Source organism: Sminthopsis crassicaudata, chromosome 2, assembly GCF_048593235.1.
Source record: "Sminthopsis crassicaudata isolate SCR6 chromosome 2, ASM4859323v1, whole genome shotgun sequence".
Classification (NCBI taxonomy): domain Eukaryota; kingdom Metazoa; phylum Chordata; class Mammalia; order Dasyuromorphia; family Dasyuridae; genus Sminthopsis; species Sminthopsis crassicaudata.
In genome coordinates, this window is record NC_133618.1 from 248,817,191 (window position 1) to 248,835,841 (window position 18,651).

Below are 18,651 nucleotides of genomic sequence, written 5' to 3' on the forward strand. Positions count from 1 at the left end.
AAACAATTAAGCAAAAAAGTCTGATGCAGAGATCATGTTATTATATATCCAATATTATGTCATAGCAGTACTCTATTTTTCTAATTTGAAGGAAGAGATATATTTCATTATTTCATTTTACTTTATTTTTGTATTATTTCATTGGCTTTTCTATTTCTCAGAATTTAACATGTTTTTAGTAATAATTTTATTTACATAGTTATCATTATTGTGTATAATGTTTAGTTAGTTCTATTTATTTTATTCTGTATCTGTTCATTCAAGACTTACCATTAGTCTATGAATTCTTGATATGCATCATTTTTTATTACACAACAATATTCCATTACATGAATAAGCCATGTTTTGTTTTGTTTCATTTTTGAACCTTTTCCATAGCAACAAGTGTCTCTTTGGTTTCTAGCTTATTGCCACCACACAGTACTGAATCAGCATTTCTTATATTGAAGAACAAGAAACTAAAGAGATATCTATCAAATGGGAATAATTAAATGAATTAATATAAAAAGTGGAATGAATTCTATTTGTTTATTTTTAATAGAGGAAATAACAAAAAGAATGGATCAGAGAAACCAGGGAAAATATCAATAAACTGATGCAAAATAAAGTGAATGAGACTAAGAATATAATCTATAGAATAATGCAATAATTACAATATTATAAAGAAATATAACTTTTCCTAGAAGTCAAAGTAAGCAGGAAATAGCCAGAATGCTTCCAAATTTACTTCCACTAATTTTAAAATAGTACCTCTAAATCATTTCTACAAAGGCAGAATTAAAAAAAAATTCCATCCCAAGACAAATTAGAAGGTGGCAGGAAAGTTCTTTCTCTCACTCAGGTTAAAAGATAGTGCAGACCAGGTAGACAGTGTTCTGGTAAGTCACCTCCAGGCTCTGCTTTAGTATGCCAGTGTGAAGCACTGAGCCCCAGTGTAGATCAGCTCACCTCTCTTCCTCCCAAAAGGCTCCAGAATAGCACCAGGAAAGAAGCCAGTTCTGTCTCCCCACATCCCATGGCTGCTGGACAATGCCAGATAAAATTTGGCTCTATATGGGTCATAATGCAGTATCAGACCCCAAGTACAAGTCCTCTGAAGCACCAATATAATACCAGATGAATAATCTGATCATTGTACAGCTCCAGACTCCCCACAGTGCCAAAGCAACACTCCACATATTCCTATTGGCAGTGCAGCAACTGGCAAGAGTCTAAGCACCTCCATGTCCCGTCCCAGCTCAAAGAGCAAGGAATATGATATTCTGGAAAGCAAGCAGAAAGAACTACAACCAAGAATTACCTACCCAGTAAAGTAGACATGTTCTCCCCCCCCCCATGGAGAAAAAATGGTTGGTTATTCAATGAAATAGAAAACTTTCAACCTTTCCTAATGTAAATACCACAGCTGAACCAAAAAAAATTGATCTTCAAACATAAAACTCAAGAGAAGTACACAAACATGAAAAAGGAGAAAACCTAAGGTATTCAATAAGGCCAAAGTGTCAGTGTCCCTAAATGAGAAGATGACACTTGTAACTTTTTAAGAACTGTATCACTATTAATGGAGTTAGAAGTACACAGAGACAGAATGGTTATAAGGCAACTTTGATAAGATGATATAAAATAAAGTGATAAAAAGAATTATACTGAGGAGAGAAGGAGGAGAGAGGTAAAATGAGATAAATTATATGTAGAGATGCAAAAACCTTTTACAATGGAAAAGAAGATGGGAGAGGAGGTCATGTTGAGATTGCTTAAACCTTATTCTTAACTTAATTGGCTCAAAAAGGGAATAACATGCATTCAATTGGTTATAGAAAACTGTTTTACTCTATAAGAAAGTAGAAAAGGACCTTAATAAAGGTGGAAGAATTGACAGAATGGTAGGCAAACTGCAGAGGCAGTAACCAGAAACAAAACACTGGTGAAGAGGAAAAGAATGAAAGGAGAGAAAGAATAATAAACAGAAGAAAAAAGAAGATAGATGGAAATATAGTTAGTAACCATAATTATAAATGTGGATGGAATGAATTCACCTCCCAAAATTAAATTAAGTGAATTAAAAAACAGAATCCTTCAATATATTTTAAGAAAAATAATTAAAGCAGACACACACATAAGAACTGCAGCAAAATATTTAAGCTTTATCTGAAATAAAAAAAAAAAATCAGGGATCGCAATTTTGATTTCAGACAAAGCAAAAGCAAAAAATATATCTAATTTAAAAAGATAAGAAAAGACACTACATAGTTAAAAGGTACTACAGAAAATGAGGAAATCTCAGTACCAAATATATATGCAACAATTGGAATAGCAGCAAAATTCTTAAAAGAGAAGTTAAGTGAATTACAAGAGGAAATAATAAAACTATGCTGGTGAAGCACTTCAACTTTCCCTTCTTAGAAAAATCTAACCACAAAATAAACCAGCAAAAAAGTTAAAGAAGTGAACAAAATATTAGAAAATTTAACTACAATAAGCCTCTGTAAAAAATTGAATGGGAGTATTAAAAAAAAACCTATTTCTTTATGATCCGTGGCTTCTGAAAAAGAGAGAGAGAGAGAGAGAGAGAGAGAGAGAGAGAGAGAGAGAGAGAGAGAGAGAGAGAGAGAGAGAGAGAGAAGAGAGAGAGAGAGAGAGAGAGAGAGAGAGAGAGAGAGAGAGAGACTATATGTGGACATAAATATATCACAATCAAATGCAGAAAGACAGAAATATTAAATGCATCATTTTCAGATCAAAATGCAATAAAATTATGTCTTATAAAAGACTATGTAAAAAAGATTAAAAATTACTAGAACATTCAACATTCAACTCCTAAAGAATAAGTCAATGAATAAATTGTAAATAATCAATAATTTAATTAAATAAAATGGTAGCAATGAGATAAAATACCAAATTTTATGAAATGAAGTCATAGTAATACTTAATGGAAAATTATATTTGTGAATACATCAACAAAATAAAAAAGCATAAATATACTGAGTATGCAACTAAAAATAAAGAGAAAGAAAAAATTTAAAACTCCCAATTAAACACCAATCTTGGAAATTTTAAAAGTTAAAAGTGTAGGTTTAAAAATTGACAGTAAATAACTATTGGACTAATAAATGGATTTGTGGTGAGAAAAATCAGGTGAATCTTTAATTTGATTTTTTAAAATGATAATGCAGATATTTGGAAAAAAATTAATGGGAACAAAAAGGAAAAAAAAACCTTTTTTTTCTCAGCAACACTTGGTATCTACACAAAAATAAACTATGTGATAAGATATAATAACATCAAAAATCAATGGTAGAAAGACAGAAATATCAAGTGTATTTTTCTCAGATCATAATGCAACAAAATAAGATTCAACAAACAGCGGTGGAAAGATAGATTAAAATTAATTGTTAACTAAATAATTTAATTATAAAGAATTAATGGATCAAAGAACAAATAATAGAAGAAACCAATAATTGCATTAAAGAAAATGACAACAGAGATTACTTTTGGGGTATGGAGCTAAGATGGCAGAGACAAGACATGTCTTTTTCTGAACTCTCTTCATGACCCACACAGTAAAAGCAAATTCAGCTTCTGAACTGGTTTTGGAGTGATAGAACTCATGGATATTGAGAGTATAACAAATTACCAGCAGAAGAGAATTTTGAGGATTTCCAGAAAAGGACTGTTTTAATTGAGCATAGAGGAAGGCAGGTCAAAAGCAAGCAGGCTGAGTACAGACACCAATTGTAGACAGCACACAGTCCTAGGGTGGTGTGAGCTTGCAAGCCAGAGAATCTACCAGGAAGAATCTATAGCAGTTAACAAATCTGCCTTGGTTGCAAGCCAGTAGATCAGCAGACTAGTTATAAAAAAAAACCCAATACAAATAGAAAAGACAAATAGTGAATCCCTAAATGCCAGAATTTAACAGGACCTAGCTACACCCACCCAGCACCAGGAATTAGTCAACAGTGACCTAGCACAGCCACTGCAACTTGTAGAGATAGCTTACAATCTCCCCCTCACCCTAAAAGCAGACCTCTACTTTAAAAAATGAGCAAAAAGCAAAAAGAACTTTGACAATAGAAAGTTCTTATGGTGAAAAAGAACAGATTTCAAACCCTGAGGTTCACAGATGAAGACCTAAAGGGTGATATAAATTGGTCTCCATCCCACAAAGCTGTCTTTGAAGAAGTTTAAAAGCATCTTAAAAGAGAGGTAGAAGAAAAACTTGGGGAAAGGAAATGAAAACTTTGTAAGAGGATCTGGAAAAGGAAACAGAAATTATCTGAAGACAACTCCTTATAAAATAGATTTAGAGAACTAGAAAAAGTATATAAATCCTTAGGAAAAAAATGATAAAATGTAAAAAGAAAACAATTCCCTGAAAAAAACAGAATTTGTGAAATAGAAAATAAATCCATAGAACAAAACAACTCATTTAAACATTCAATTGGCCAAATACAAAAGGAACTAAAAAAGGTAACTAAAGAAAATAATTCACTAAAAATCAGAACTGAACAAATGGAAATGCATGACTCTATGAGATATCAAGAAACAATCTAGCAAAACAAAAATAAATAAATAAAAAGAAGAAAATGTAAAATTCCTACTTGGAAAATAGATCTAGAAGAGCAAATATAAGGATTATTGGACTTTCTGAAAACCATGATGGAAAAGAAAAAAAAAAAAAAAGAGCCTAGACATATTTCAGGAAATCATCAAAGAAAACTGCCCTGATGTCCCAGAAGCAGAAGGTAAAGTAGCCATTGAATTCACTAATTGCCTGCTGAAAGAGACCCTAAAATGAAAACTCTAAGGAATATTGTGGCTAAATTTCAGGATTATTGTACCAAGGAAAAATATCAGAAACAGCCAGAAAGAAACAATTCAAATACTTAGGAGCCACAATCCAGATTACCCGGGACCTAGTAGTTTCTATCTTAAAGGATCAAAAAACCTGGAATCTGATATTCTGAAAGGTACAATAATTTAGAATGCAGCCAAGAATAAATAATCTAGTTAAACTGAACATTCTCTTTCAGGCAAGAAGATGAACATTCAATGATACAGGTGATTTTTGTATATTTCTGAAGAAAAAAAACTAAAACTGAAAAAAAAAAGCTGAACTCCAAATATAGAAGGCAAGAAAATCTTGAAAAGGTAAAAAGGAAAGAAGTCTTAAGAACTATATCTCTCTTATGGATATAGATAGAGAGTGCAGATATAATTTGATTTTACTGTCATAATATAAAAAGAAACTAGAGATGAAAAAAGGTTGTACTAGAAAAAAAGGAAAATGGAGGTAAAATGAAGGAAATAATATCTCATGAAGAGGAAAAGAAAACCTATTATAATTGAGGGAAAGAAGTGAGGGGAATGAATATTGTGTGAATCTTACTCTCATTAGATTTGGGTCAAAGAGAGAATATTAAACATATTTGGTTTCACAGAGAAACTTGTCTTACCTTATAACTGGGATGGAAAAGGGAAAAAGAAAGGGGAGGCTAATAGAAGGGAAAACTTAATAATAGAACAAAGATATAAGAAAGGGAGAAGGGCTATAAAGGGAGAGGACTGCTAGAGGGAAGTGGGGTCAGAAGCAAAATACTGGTGAGGAGGGAAAGGGGGAAAGGAAAGAGAAAAGCATCATTTGAAGTAATTAAAATGGCAGGAAATACAGAATTACTCAATTTCACTGTGAATGTGAATGGGGTGAACTCTTCTATAAAAAAGAAGTGGATAGCAGACTGGATAAAAAGCCAGAATCCTACAATATGTTTACAAGAAACACATTTAAAGCAGAGTGATACATACAGAGTAAAAAAAAAGAAAAAAGAAAAAAGAAAAAGTGTGGACCATAATCTGTGAAGAAAAAAACAAAAACAAAAACAAAAAACAAAACAACAACAACAAAAAAAAACAGGGGTAGTGATCCTGATCTTAGATCAGGTAAAAGAAAAATAGATCTAATTAAAAGAGATAAGGCAGGAAACTATATCTTGCTAAAGTGTAGAATAGATAATGAAGTAATATCAATACTAAGTATATATGCCCCAAGTGGCATAGCATCTAAATTCTTAAAGGAGACATTAGAAAGCTGGAAGAAGAAATTGACAGCAAAACTATATTCTTGGGAGATCTCAATCTTGCTCTCTCAGAACTCAGTAAATCAAATCACAGAATAAATAAGATAGAAGTTAAGGAGATTAATAGAATATTAGAAAAGTTAAGTATGATAGATCTTTGGAGAAAACTGAATGGAAACACAAAGGAGCGTACTTTTCCTCAGCAGCTCGTAGAACCTATACAAAAATTGACCATACATTAGAAAATAAAGATCTCAAAATCAAATGCAGAAAGTCAGAAATAGTAAATGCATGTTTTTCAGATCATGATGCAATAAAAATTACGTGTAATAAATGACCAGGGAAAAATAGATTAAAATTAATTGGAAACTAAATCATCTAATACAATAGAATGAATGGATGAAATAGCAAACCATAGACACAATAAATAATTTCATCCAAGAGAATGGCAATAATGAGTAAACATGCCAAAATGTGTATAATGCAGCCAAAACTTCTTCCTTGCGTAAAATAGAGAAAGAGAAGATCAATGAATTGGGCTTGCAACTAAAAAAGCTAGAAAAAGAACAAACTAAAAAACATCAATTAAATACCAAACTTGAAATTCTAAAAATAAAGAGGGAGATTAATACACTTGTAAGTAAAAATACTATTGAATTAATAAGTAAAATTAAGAGTTGGTCCTATGAAAAAAATGACAAAATATATAAACCATTTGTTAATTTGATTAGAAAAAAGAAAGAGGAAAATCAAATTGTTAGTCTCAAAAAATAAAAAGGGAGAACTTTCCACCAATAAAGATGAAATTAGAGCAATAATGAGGATTTTGCCCAACTTTATATCAATAAATTCGATAACCTAAGTGACATGGAGGAATACCTACAAAAATATAGTTTGCCAAGATTAATAGAAGAGGAAATAAAGTATTTAAAGGGTCCCATTTTAGAAAAAGAAACAGAGCAAACTATAATCAGCTTTCTAAGAAAAAATCTCCAGAACCAGATCAATTTACATGTGAAGTCTACCAAACATTTAATGAACAAACTCCAATAGTATACAAACTCTTTGAAAAAAATAGGGAAAGAAAAAGCTTCCTACCAAATTATTTTTTCTCTTTCTCTTTTTATTATATATTTCATTTTCCCCTTTTTAAATAGCTTTTTATTGACAAAACATATTCATGGGTAATTTTTCAACATAGACCCTTGCAAAAACTTCTGTTCCAACTTTCCCCTTCCTTCCCTCCACTCTCTCCCCTAGATGGGAGGTAGTCCCATACATGTTAAATATGTTAAAGTATATGTTAAACATAATATATGTATACATATGTATATATATACAGTTCTCTTTTTGTACAAGAAAAATTGGATTTAGAAAGAAGGTAAAAATAACCTGGGAAGAAAAACAAAAAACAAGCAAACAATAACAGAAAGAGGGTAATTGCTATGCTATGGTCCACACTGATTTCCCAGTGTTTTTTGTTCGTTTGTTTGTTTGTTTTTGTTTTTGTTTTTGCTGGATGTACCTGGTTCTAGCCTCCTCCAACAGAATTGATCCTCATATAGTATCGTTGTTAAAGTGTATAATGATCTCCTGATTCTACTTATTCCACTTAGCATCAGTTCATGTAAGTTTCTCCAAACTTCTCTGTATCCTGCTAGTCATTTCTTATGAAACAATAATATTCCATAACATTCATATACTACAATTTACTCAGTCATTCTTCAATTGATGACCATACATTCAATTGCCAGTTTCTATCTATGAAAAGGGCAGCCACAAACATTTTTGCACAAACAGATCCCTTTCCCTTCTTTAATAACTCTTTGAGATATAAGCCTAGTAATAACACTGTTGGATCAAAGGGTATGCACAGTTTGATAACTTTTTGAGTATAGTTACAAATTGCTCTCCAGAATGGTTGGATCTATTCATAACTAATAGATAAATCTCCATAATGAATATTGATGCAAAAATCTTAAATAAAATATTAGCAAAGAGATTACATAAAGTCATCCCCAGGATAATATACCATGATCAAGTAGGATTTATATTAGGTATGCAAAGTTTGGTTCAGTATTAGAAAAACTATTTGCATAATTGACTATATAAATAACCAAACTAACAAAAAAAAAAAACTATAATTATCTCAAAAGTTGCAGAAAAAGCATTTGATAAAATCCTAAACCCATTCACATTAGAAATACTAGAGAGTATAGGAATCAATGGACTTTTCCTTAAAATGACCTGTAGCATCTATTTAAAACCATCAGAAAGTATCATATGTAATGGAGACAATTTAGAATCATTCCCAATAAGATCAAGAGTGAAATAAGGCTGCACACTCTCAACATTACTATTCAGTATTCTATTAGAAATGTTGGCTTTGGCAATAAGAGAAGAAAAAAGATTAAAGAATTAGATTAGGTCATGTGGAAACCAAATTATCACTCTTTACAGATGATATGAATGTATATGTAGAGAACCCTAGAGAATCAACTAAAAAATATTAGAATCAATCGACAACTTTAGCAATGTTGCAGGATACAAAATAAATCAACATAAATCATCAGCATTTTCATATATTGCCAACATTGTCTAGCAGCAAGACAGATACAAAAAGAAATTCCATTTAAAATAACTGTTGGTAAGGTAAAATATTTGGTAGTCTACCTGCCAAGGAAAAGTCAGGAACTAAGTGAACACAACTACAAAACATTTTCTATACAAATAAAGTCAGAGCTAAGCAATTGGAAAATTATCAAGTGCTTTTATGTAGCCCAAGTGAATATAATAAAATGACAATACTACCTAAATTAATCTACTTAGTGCTATGACAATCAGACTTCTGAGAAATTATTTTATAGATCTAAAAAAAATGACAAAGTTCATCAAGAAGAAGCAAAATTCAAGAATTTCAAGAGAATTAATGAAAAATGCAAATAAATGTGGCCTACTTGTACCAGATCTAAAACTATATTATAAACCAGCAGTCTTCAAAACCATTTGTTACTGGCTAAGAAATAAAGGAGTTGATCACTGGAATAGATTAGGTTCAAAGGACAAAATAGTCAGTGACTATGGTAATCTAGTTTTTGACAAACCCCAAAGACCTCATTTTTTGGGATGAGAATGCATTATTTGACAAAAACTGTTGGGAAAATTGGAAACTAGAATGGCAGAAACTGGTCATTGACCTATACCTAACACTGTATACCAAGATAAAGTTGAAATAGGTTCATGATTTAGACATAAAGAGTGTTATTATGAGCAAATTAGATGAACATAGGATAATTTACCTCTTAGATATGTGGAGGAGGAAGAAATTTGGGAACCAAAGAAGAACTGGAGGACATTATTAATCACAAAATAGATAATTTTGATTATATTACATTAAAAAGTTACTGCATAAACAAAACGAAGGCAGAGAGGACTAGAAGGGAAGCAATAAACTGGGAAAAGATTTTTACATCTAAAGGTTCTGATAAAGGCCTAATTTCTAAAATATAAAGAGAATTAACTGAAATTTATAAGAATTCGAGTCATTCTCCAATTGATAAATGCTCAAAGTATATGAATAGACAATTTTCAGATGAAGAAATTAGAGCCATTTCTAGTCATATGAAAAGGTGTTCTAAATTACTATTGATCAGAGAAATGCAAATTAAGACAACTCTGAGATACCACTACATACCTCTCAAATTGGCTAGGATAACAGGAAAAGATAATGCTGAATGTTCAGTGGGATGTGGGAAAACTGGGACACTAATACATTGTTGGTGGAATTGTGAACAGATTCTACCATTCTGGAGAGCAATTTGGAACTATGCCCAAAGGACTATCAAACTGTGCATACCCTTTGATCAAACAATGTTTCTACTGAACTTATATACCAAAGGTATCTTAAAGAAAGGAAAGGATGCACATGTGCAAAAATGATTATGGGAGCCCTTTTTTGTAGTAGCAAGAAACTGGAAACTGAGTGGATGCTCATAAGTTGGAGAATGGATAAATAAATGATAGTATATGAATGTTATGGAATATTATTGTTTAGTGAAAAATGATCAGCAGGCTGATTTCAGAGAGGACTGGAGAAACATACATAAACTGATGATAAGTGAAATGGACAGAACCAGGAGATCAATGTACATTGTAAAACAAGATTATTATGATTATCAATTCTGATGAACTTGCCTATATTCAACAGGGAGATGATTCAGACCACTTCCAATGATCTTGTGATATAAAGAACCATCTACACCCAGAGAGAGGACTGTGGGAACTGAGTGTGGTTTACAACATAGTGTTGTCACTCTTTTTTTGCATTTTATTTTCTTTTTTTACATTTTTTTTCTGTTTGATTTTGTTTTTCTTATGCAGCAAGATAATTGTATAAATAGGTATGTATATATTGAATTTAACATAAATTTCTACCATATTTAACTTATGTTGAACTACTTGCCATCTAGAGGAGGGGTTGGGGAAAGGGAGGGAGGAAATTAGAACACAAAGTTTTGCAAGAGCTAATATCAAATAATTATCCATACATATGTTTTGAACAATAAAAATCATTAATAAAAGAAAAAGAAAAGAAAATTACAACAAAGTGACAACATACCAAAATTAATAGAACCCAGCTGAAGCAGTACACGGGAGAATTTTTTCCCTCCAAATTCTTACATCAACAAAATGGGGAAAAGAAATGCTCTATGAATGAGATATTTAAGTGCAGAAATCCCCAACTGAACACCACATTGGAAAATCTGAAAATCAAAGGTGAACTTAGTAAGATTGAAAGTTTTAAAAAATTGTACTTATAAATATATATATATATATAGAAGCTGCTTTCATGAAAAAATAAAACATAGAATCCTTTTTTTTTAAAGTGCAACCTTACAGATATTTTATTTTTTTTATATTTTATTTTTTTTATTTAGAATTTTTCCCACAGTATATATGCATGAGTAATTTTTTTACAATATTATCCCTTGCATTCATTTTTCCAAATTACCCCACCTCCACTCCTTCCCCCCTGATGACAGGCAATCCCATACACTTTACATGTGTTACAATATAACCTAGATACAATATATGTGTGCAAATACCATTTTCTTGCTGTACATTAACTATTAGATTCCGAAGGTATAAGTAACCTGCGTAGATAGACAGTAGTGCTAACAATTTACATTCACCTCCCAGTGTTCCTTCTCTGGGTGTAGTTATTTCTGTCCATCATTGATCAACTGGAAGTGAGTTTGATCTTCTTTATGTTGAAGATATCCACTTCCATCAGAATACATTTTCATAAAACATTGAAGTATACAGCGATCTTCTGGTTCTATTCATTTCACTCAGCATCAGTTGATGTAAGTCCCTCCAAGCCTCTCTGTATTCCTCCTGCTGGTAATTTCTTACAGAGCAATAATATTCCATAACCTTCATATACCATAATTTACCCAACCATTCTCCAATTGATGGGCATCCATTCAACTTCCAGTTTCTAGCTACAACAAAAAGAGCTGCCACAAACATTTTGGCAAATACAGGTCCCTTTCTGCTCTTTAGTATTTCTTTGGGATATAAGCCCAATAGCAGCAATGCTGGGTCAAAGGGTATGCACAGTTTGATAACCCCTTTGGCATAGTTCCAAATTGCTCTCCAGAATGGCTGGATTCTTTCACAACTCCACCAGCAATGTATTAGTGTCCCAGTTTTCCCACATCCCCTTCAACATTCATCATTATTTGTTCCTGTCATCTTAGCCAATCTGACAGGTGTGTAGTGGTATCTCAGAGTTGTCTTAATTTGCATTTCTCTGATCAGTAGTGATTTGGACCACTCTTTCATATGAGTGGATATAGTTTCAATTTCATCATCTGAGAATTGTCTGTTCATATCCTTTGACCATTTATCAATTGGAGAATGGTTTGATTTCTTATTAATTAGGGTCAGTTCTCTATATATTTTGGAAATGAGACCTTTGTCAGAACCTTTACTTTGAAAAATATTTTCCCAATTTGTTACTTCCCTTCTAATCTTGTTTGCATTAGTATTATTTGTACAGAAACTTTTTAGTTTGATGTAATCAAAATTTTCTATTTTGTGATCAATAATGATCTCTAGTTCTCCTCTGGTCATAAATTCCTTCCTCCTCCACAGGTCTAAGAGGTAGACTATTTTCTGTTTCTCTAATCGATTTATTATCTCATTCTTTATGCCTAAGTCATGGACCCATTTTGATCTTATCTTGGTATATGGTGTTAAGTGTGGATCTATATCTAATTTCTGCCATACTAAATTCCAGTTTTCCCAACAATTTTTTTTCCAAATAATGAATTTTTATCCCTAATGTTGGTATCTTTGGGTTTGTCAAAGATGAGATTGCTATAGATGTACCCTTTTTTGTCCTTTTTTTTCTAATCTGTTCCTCTGATCTACAGGTCTATTTCTTAGCCAATACCAAATGGTTTTGGTGACTGCTGCTATATAATATAGCTTTAGATCAGGTACACTTAGACCACCTTCCTCTGACTTTTTTTTCATTAGTTCCCTTGAAATTCTCGACCTTTTATTCTTCCTTAAGAATTTTGTTGTTACTTTTTCTAGGTCATTAAAATAGTCTATTGGGAGTCTGATTGGTATAGCACTAAATAAATAGATTAGTTTGGGGAGTATTGTCATCTTTATTATATTCGCTCGGCCTATCCAAGAGCACTGAATATCTTTCCAATTATTTAAATCTCACTTTATTTTTGTGGCAACTGTTTTGTAATTTTTCTCATAGAATTCCTGACTGTTCTTTGGTAGATGGATTCCCAAATACTTTATACTCTCAACATTTGTTTGGAATGGAATTTCTCTTTGTATCTCTTGCTGTTCCATTTTGTTGGTGATATATCAAAATGCTGAGGATTTATGTGGATTTATTTTGTATCCTGCCACTTAGCTAAAATTCTGAATTATTTCTAACAGCTTTTTAGCAGAGTCTTTGGGGTTCTCTAAGTATACCATCATGTCATCTGCAAAGAGTGATAGTTTGATTTCCTCATTTCCTACTCTAATTCCTTGGATCTCTTTCTCGGATCTTATTGCCGAGGTTAGCGTTTCTAGTACTATATTGAATAGTAATGGTGATAGTAGGCAACCTTGTTTCACTCCTGATCTTACTGGGAAAGGTTGCAGTTTGTTTCTATTGCATATTATGCTTACTGATGGTCTTAAATATATAATCCTGATTATTCTAAGGAATAGTCCATTTATTCCTATACTCTCAAGAGTTTTTAGTAGGAATGGATGTTGGATTTTATCAAATGCTTTTTCTGCATCTATTGAGATGATCATATGGTTTTTATTTATTTGATTATTAATATGGTCAATTATATTAATAGTTTTCCTAATATTAAACCAACCCTGCATTCTTGGTATAAATCCTTCTTAATCATAGTGTATTATCATGGGGATGATTTTCTGAAATCTTTTTGCTAATATCTCATTTAAGATTTTACCATCAATATTCATTAGGGAAATTGGTCTATAATTTTCTTTCTCAATTTTTGATCTACCTGGTTTAGGTATCAGTACCATGTCTGTGTCATAAAAGGAGTTTGGTAGGACTCCTTCATCCCCTATTTTTTCAAATACTTTATATAGCATTGGGGCTAATTGTTCTTTAAATGTTTGGTAGAATTCACATGCCAATCCTTCTGGTCCTGGGGATTTTTTCCTGGGGAGTTGATTAATAGCTTATTCTATTTCTTTTTCTGAAATGGGACAATTTAAGCAATTTATCTCCTCCTCTGTTAATCTGGGAAGCCTATATTTTTGGAGGAAGTCATCCATTTCACTTAAGTTATCAAATTTATTGGCATAAAGTTGGGCAAAGTAACTCCTTATTATTTCTCTAATTTCCTCTTCATTGGTGGAAAGATCCCCCTTTTCATTTGTAAGACTAACAATTTGATTTTCCTCTTTCTTTTTTCTGATCAGATTTACCAAAGTTTTATCTATTTTATTAGCTTTTTCATAAAACCAACACTTGGTTTTATTTATTAATTCAATAGTTGTTTTTTTTTACTTTCAATATTATTGATTTTTAAATTTTTGTATTTCAAGATTAATTTTTGGTTGGGGGTTTTTAATTTGATCTTTTTCTAGCTTTTTAAGTTGTAACCCCAATTCGTTAATCTTCTCTTTCTCTATTTTCTTCAAATAAGCCTCTAAGGATATAAAATTTCCCCTTATAACTGCTTTAGCTGCATCCCACAGATTTTGGTATGATGGCTCATCATTGTCATTGTCTTGGGTGAAATTATTAATTGTTTCTATAATTTGCTCTTTCACCCAGTCATTCTTTAAGATGAGATTATTCAGTTTGCAATTACTTTTTGGTCTATTTACCCCTAACTTCTTACTGAATGTAGCTTTTATTGCGTTGTGATCTGAGAAGAAGGCGTTTATTATTTCTGCCTTCCTACGTTTACTTTTGAGATCTTTATGTCCTAATATATGTTCAACTTTTGTATAGGTTCCATGAACTGCTGAGAAGAAAGTGTATCCCTTTCTATCACCATTCAGTTTTCTCCAAAGGTCTATCATACCTAGTTTTTCTAATGTTCTATTTATTTTTTAAATTTCTTTCTTATTTGTTTTGTGGTTTGATTTGTCTAAATCTGAGAGTGCAAGGTTGAGATCTCCTACTATTATAGTTGTACTGTCTATTTCTTCTTGCAATTCTCTTAACTTTTCCTTTAGAAAGTTAGATGCTATACCACTTGGTGCATATATGTTTACTATTGATATGGCTTCATTATTTATGCTACCTTTCAGCATGATATAGTTTCCTTCCTTATCTCTTTTAACTAGATCAACTTCTGCTTTTGCTTCATCTGAGATAAGGATAGCTACCCCTTCTTTTTTGGCTTTACCTGAAGCATAATAGATTCTGGTCCAACCTCTTACCTTTACCCTGTATGTATCTCCTTGCTTTAAGTGTGTTTCCTGTAAACAATATATTTTAGGGTTCTGATTTTTGATCCAGTCTGCTATCCGTTTCCGTTTGATGGGAGCGTTCATCCCATTCACATTTACAGTTAAAATGACTAATTCTGTATTTCCTGCCATCATATTATCCCCAGATTATGCTTTTTCCCTTGACACCACTGAACCCCTTCCCCGATATTTAATTTATAAACCCCACTTGTGACGCACAGCCCTCCCTTTTTTTAGTATCCCTCCCCCTTCCTCCAAGTTCCTTTCCTTATTCTCCTTTTCCTTTTCCCTTTTCCTCTCCCCCTTTTAATGAGGTGAGAGACAATTCTCTGAAAAACAAATATGTCAATTATTTACTCTTTGAGCCTACTCTGATGAGAGTAAGATTCACAAAATGTTTCACACCCTCTCTGAATTCCCTCAGATATGGTGTATTTTCTATGCCTCTTCCTGGGATGTAGTTTCCCTCTTTTTATCACTCCTTCCCCTTTTCCTGATACTACCCCCTTCCATTTACTTTGTTTAAGTCTGGTTTTTTTCTTAGAAACATATGGAATTCCTCTATTTCATTGAATGACCATCTTCTTCCATGGAAAAAGATGCTAAACTTAGCTGGGTAGTTTATTCTTTGTCGCAATCCTTGATCTTTTGCCTTTTGGAATATCAGGTTCCAGGCCCTTCTATCTTTTAATGTGGAGGCAGCCAGATCTTGTGTGACCCTTATTGTGGCACCTTGGTATTTAAATTGTTTTTTTCTAACTGCTTGCAAGATTTTCTCCTTTGTGTAGTAATTCTGCAGCTTAGCCACAATATTCCGTGGTGTTCTTTTTTTAGGGTCTATTTCAGAAGGAGTTTGAAGAATTCTTTCGACATCTATTTTCCCTTCTGTTTCTATTATTTCTGGACAGTTCTCTTTGATAATTTTCTGTAAAATAGAATCTAGGCTCTTTTTTTGGTCATAGTTTTCGGGAAGTCCAATGATCCTCAGATTATCTCTCCTAGATCTATTTTCCAGGTCTATAGATATTCCCAGTAAGTATTTGATGTTATTTTCCAGCTTTTCATTTTTTTTTTGTTTTGTTTTGTTTGACTGATTCTTGGGTTCTCAATGAATCATTCATTTCTATTTCTTCCATCCTGAATTTTAAGGCGTTATTTTCTTCATTAACAGTTTTTAGTTCTTTTTGTAAATGCCCAATTTCCTTTTTATATGAGTTATTTTGCTCTAGTGAATTTTTTTTCCATTTCCCTAATTTTTTTTGAGAATTATTTTCTTTTTCCAATTCAGAAATCCTATTTTCTTGAGACTTTTTTATCTTTTCCAATTCAGAAATCCTACTTTCCTGTGATTTTTTAACCTTTTCTAATTCACAAATTTTGTTTCCATGCATCTCCTGTGAATTCCTTATTTTTTTCCAACTCCAATTTCAGAACGTTGTTATTCTCTATCATAGCTTCTCTTTCCTTTCCCCATTTTTCTTCAAACTCTCTTAACTTTTTAATAGTCTCTTCAAGGAGAGAGTTATCTGATGGGGGGCAGGTATCGTTCCCCTTTAGGTTGTTATCTGCTGACTCTCTGCTGTTAACTTCCGCGAGGTTGGATACCCGCTCTTTCTCTTTGTAGAAGGAAGCGATAGTTTTTCTTTGCTTTTTACTCATATTTAAAAAATGTTTTGGGGTCTGTCCCTGGGGTAGGAAATTATTTATTTATTTCTTTACCAGATTCCTCCCAGACTGGATGGATGCAGCGGCTCCTGTGCCTGATCTAAGAGAGAGCTCTAGGAGAGAGTTCCCCACCCCCTCCCTAGAAGTGCCCCAGAGGTGATTAGCAGGGCTGCACTTTGAGGTTGCTGTGTGTCCTAGAGACTTTCCTGAGGTTTAAGACTGAACAGTAAAGGCAACACAAAGCCCAGTCTATGCATCCCGGTGGGGCGTGGATGTCAGCAGCAGGTGACGTGAAAAGCCCCTGCACTCAAACTGGAAGTGTCTGCCCTGAAACCACGGTCCCTAGTACAAAGGTTCCGCTTCTCTGGGACTTCTGGGGTTGAGTTCCACAGCCTCCAGCCGAGCAAGGCAGTATGAGTTACCTTGGGCCGTGTCCACCCGCTTTTCAATCTCTTAACTACCCCCAGGTGAAAGCCCGGACAGCCTAAGTTGGCCACACTCACAGTGCTGAGATCTGCTGAGTCACCCCCAGGATTGGGGAAGATCTAGTATCTGGCTTTAAATTTTAAAGTGGCTTGATTTCTATTCTGAACTGCTGTTTTATAAGCAGAGAAGAGCTAACAGCCTGTGCCAGATTCTTCTGTCTCAGTGACTTCTCTGATCCCAGAGCCCTCCTCAGCATGATCAGCGCAGTGTGCCACCACCCAACCATCTGTGCTGGCCTCTTTTTTATTCCTCCCCTGGGAACTTTTTTGTTGAAACTTCAGATTCTCTTCAGCTGGTAATTCGTGCGTCCAGTCCTTGTGGTTTCTATCAGTCCAGCGCTATTTTTGAGGCTGATTTATCTAATTGGTAGTGAGGGAAGAAGGGCGCTCACAGAGTCACGTGTATCTTCTCCGCCATCTTGGCTCCGCCTCCCTTCAAATCCTTTTATTAATTAGATTCTTTTTTTAAAAAAGAAGGAAACCAATTATCCTTTATGGAAAATGAAAATGGTGAAATCACCACCAATGAACGCAATATTAAAAATATCATTAAAAATATTTTGCCCAATTATATGTCAATAAATCTGACAATCTGAGCAAAATTCTTATATTTGAAAAATAAATTACCTAGATTAACAGATCAAAAAAGATTATGGCTAAGTAACCTGATCTTAGAAAAAGAAATTGAACAAACCATTAACAAACTCCCTAGGGGAAAAAAAAAAAAAGCATTATTGGTTCACAAGTTAATTCTACCAAATATTTTAAGAACACTGTATTCCAATACTACATAAACTATTTGACAAAATAGGTAAAGGAGTCCTACCAAACTTTTATGACACAAATATTGTTCTGATACAGATACAGAGATAAAACAGAGAAAGAAATAATAGACCAATTTAAGGAAAATCAATAAAAATTTTTGAACAAAATATTAGTTAGACAATTACAATATTATAATATACCAAAAGGATTATACACTATGCCGAGGCAAGATCTATATCAAGAATGCAAGGTTAATTGAATATTAGGAAAACCATCAATATAGTTGACCATATCAATAAAAAAAAAAAAAAAAAAAAACAGAAATCATATAATATTTCAATAGGTTCCAAAAAAAATTTTGAGAATAGGGGGCAGCTAGGTGGCACAGTGGATAAAGCACCAACCTTGAATTCAGGAGGACCCGAGTTCAAATCTGGTCTCAGACACTTACCACTTACTAGCTGTGTGACCCTGGGCAAGTCACTTAACCCCAGCATCAGGAAAAAAAAATAGAAAGAAAGAAATGAAAAAAAAATTCAACAGAACAAAACAACTCAGTTAAAAACTCAATTTGACATATACAAAAAGAAGTAAAAAAAAAAGCTAATGAAGAAAATAACTCATTAAAAATCAGAACTGAACAAATAGAAATGAATGATTCATTGAGACAT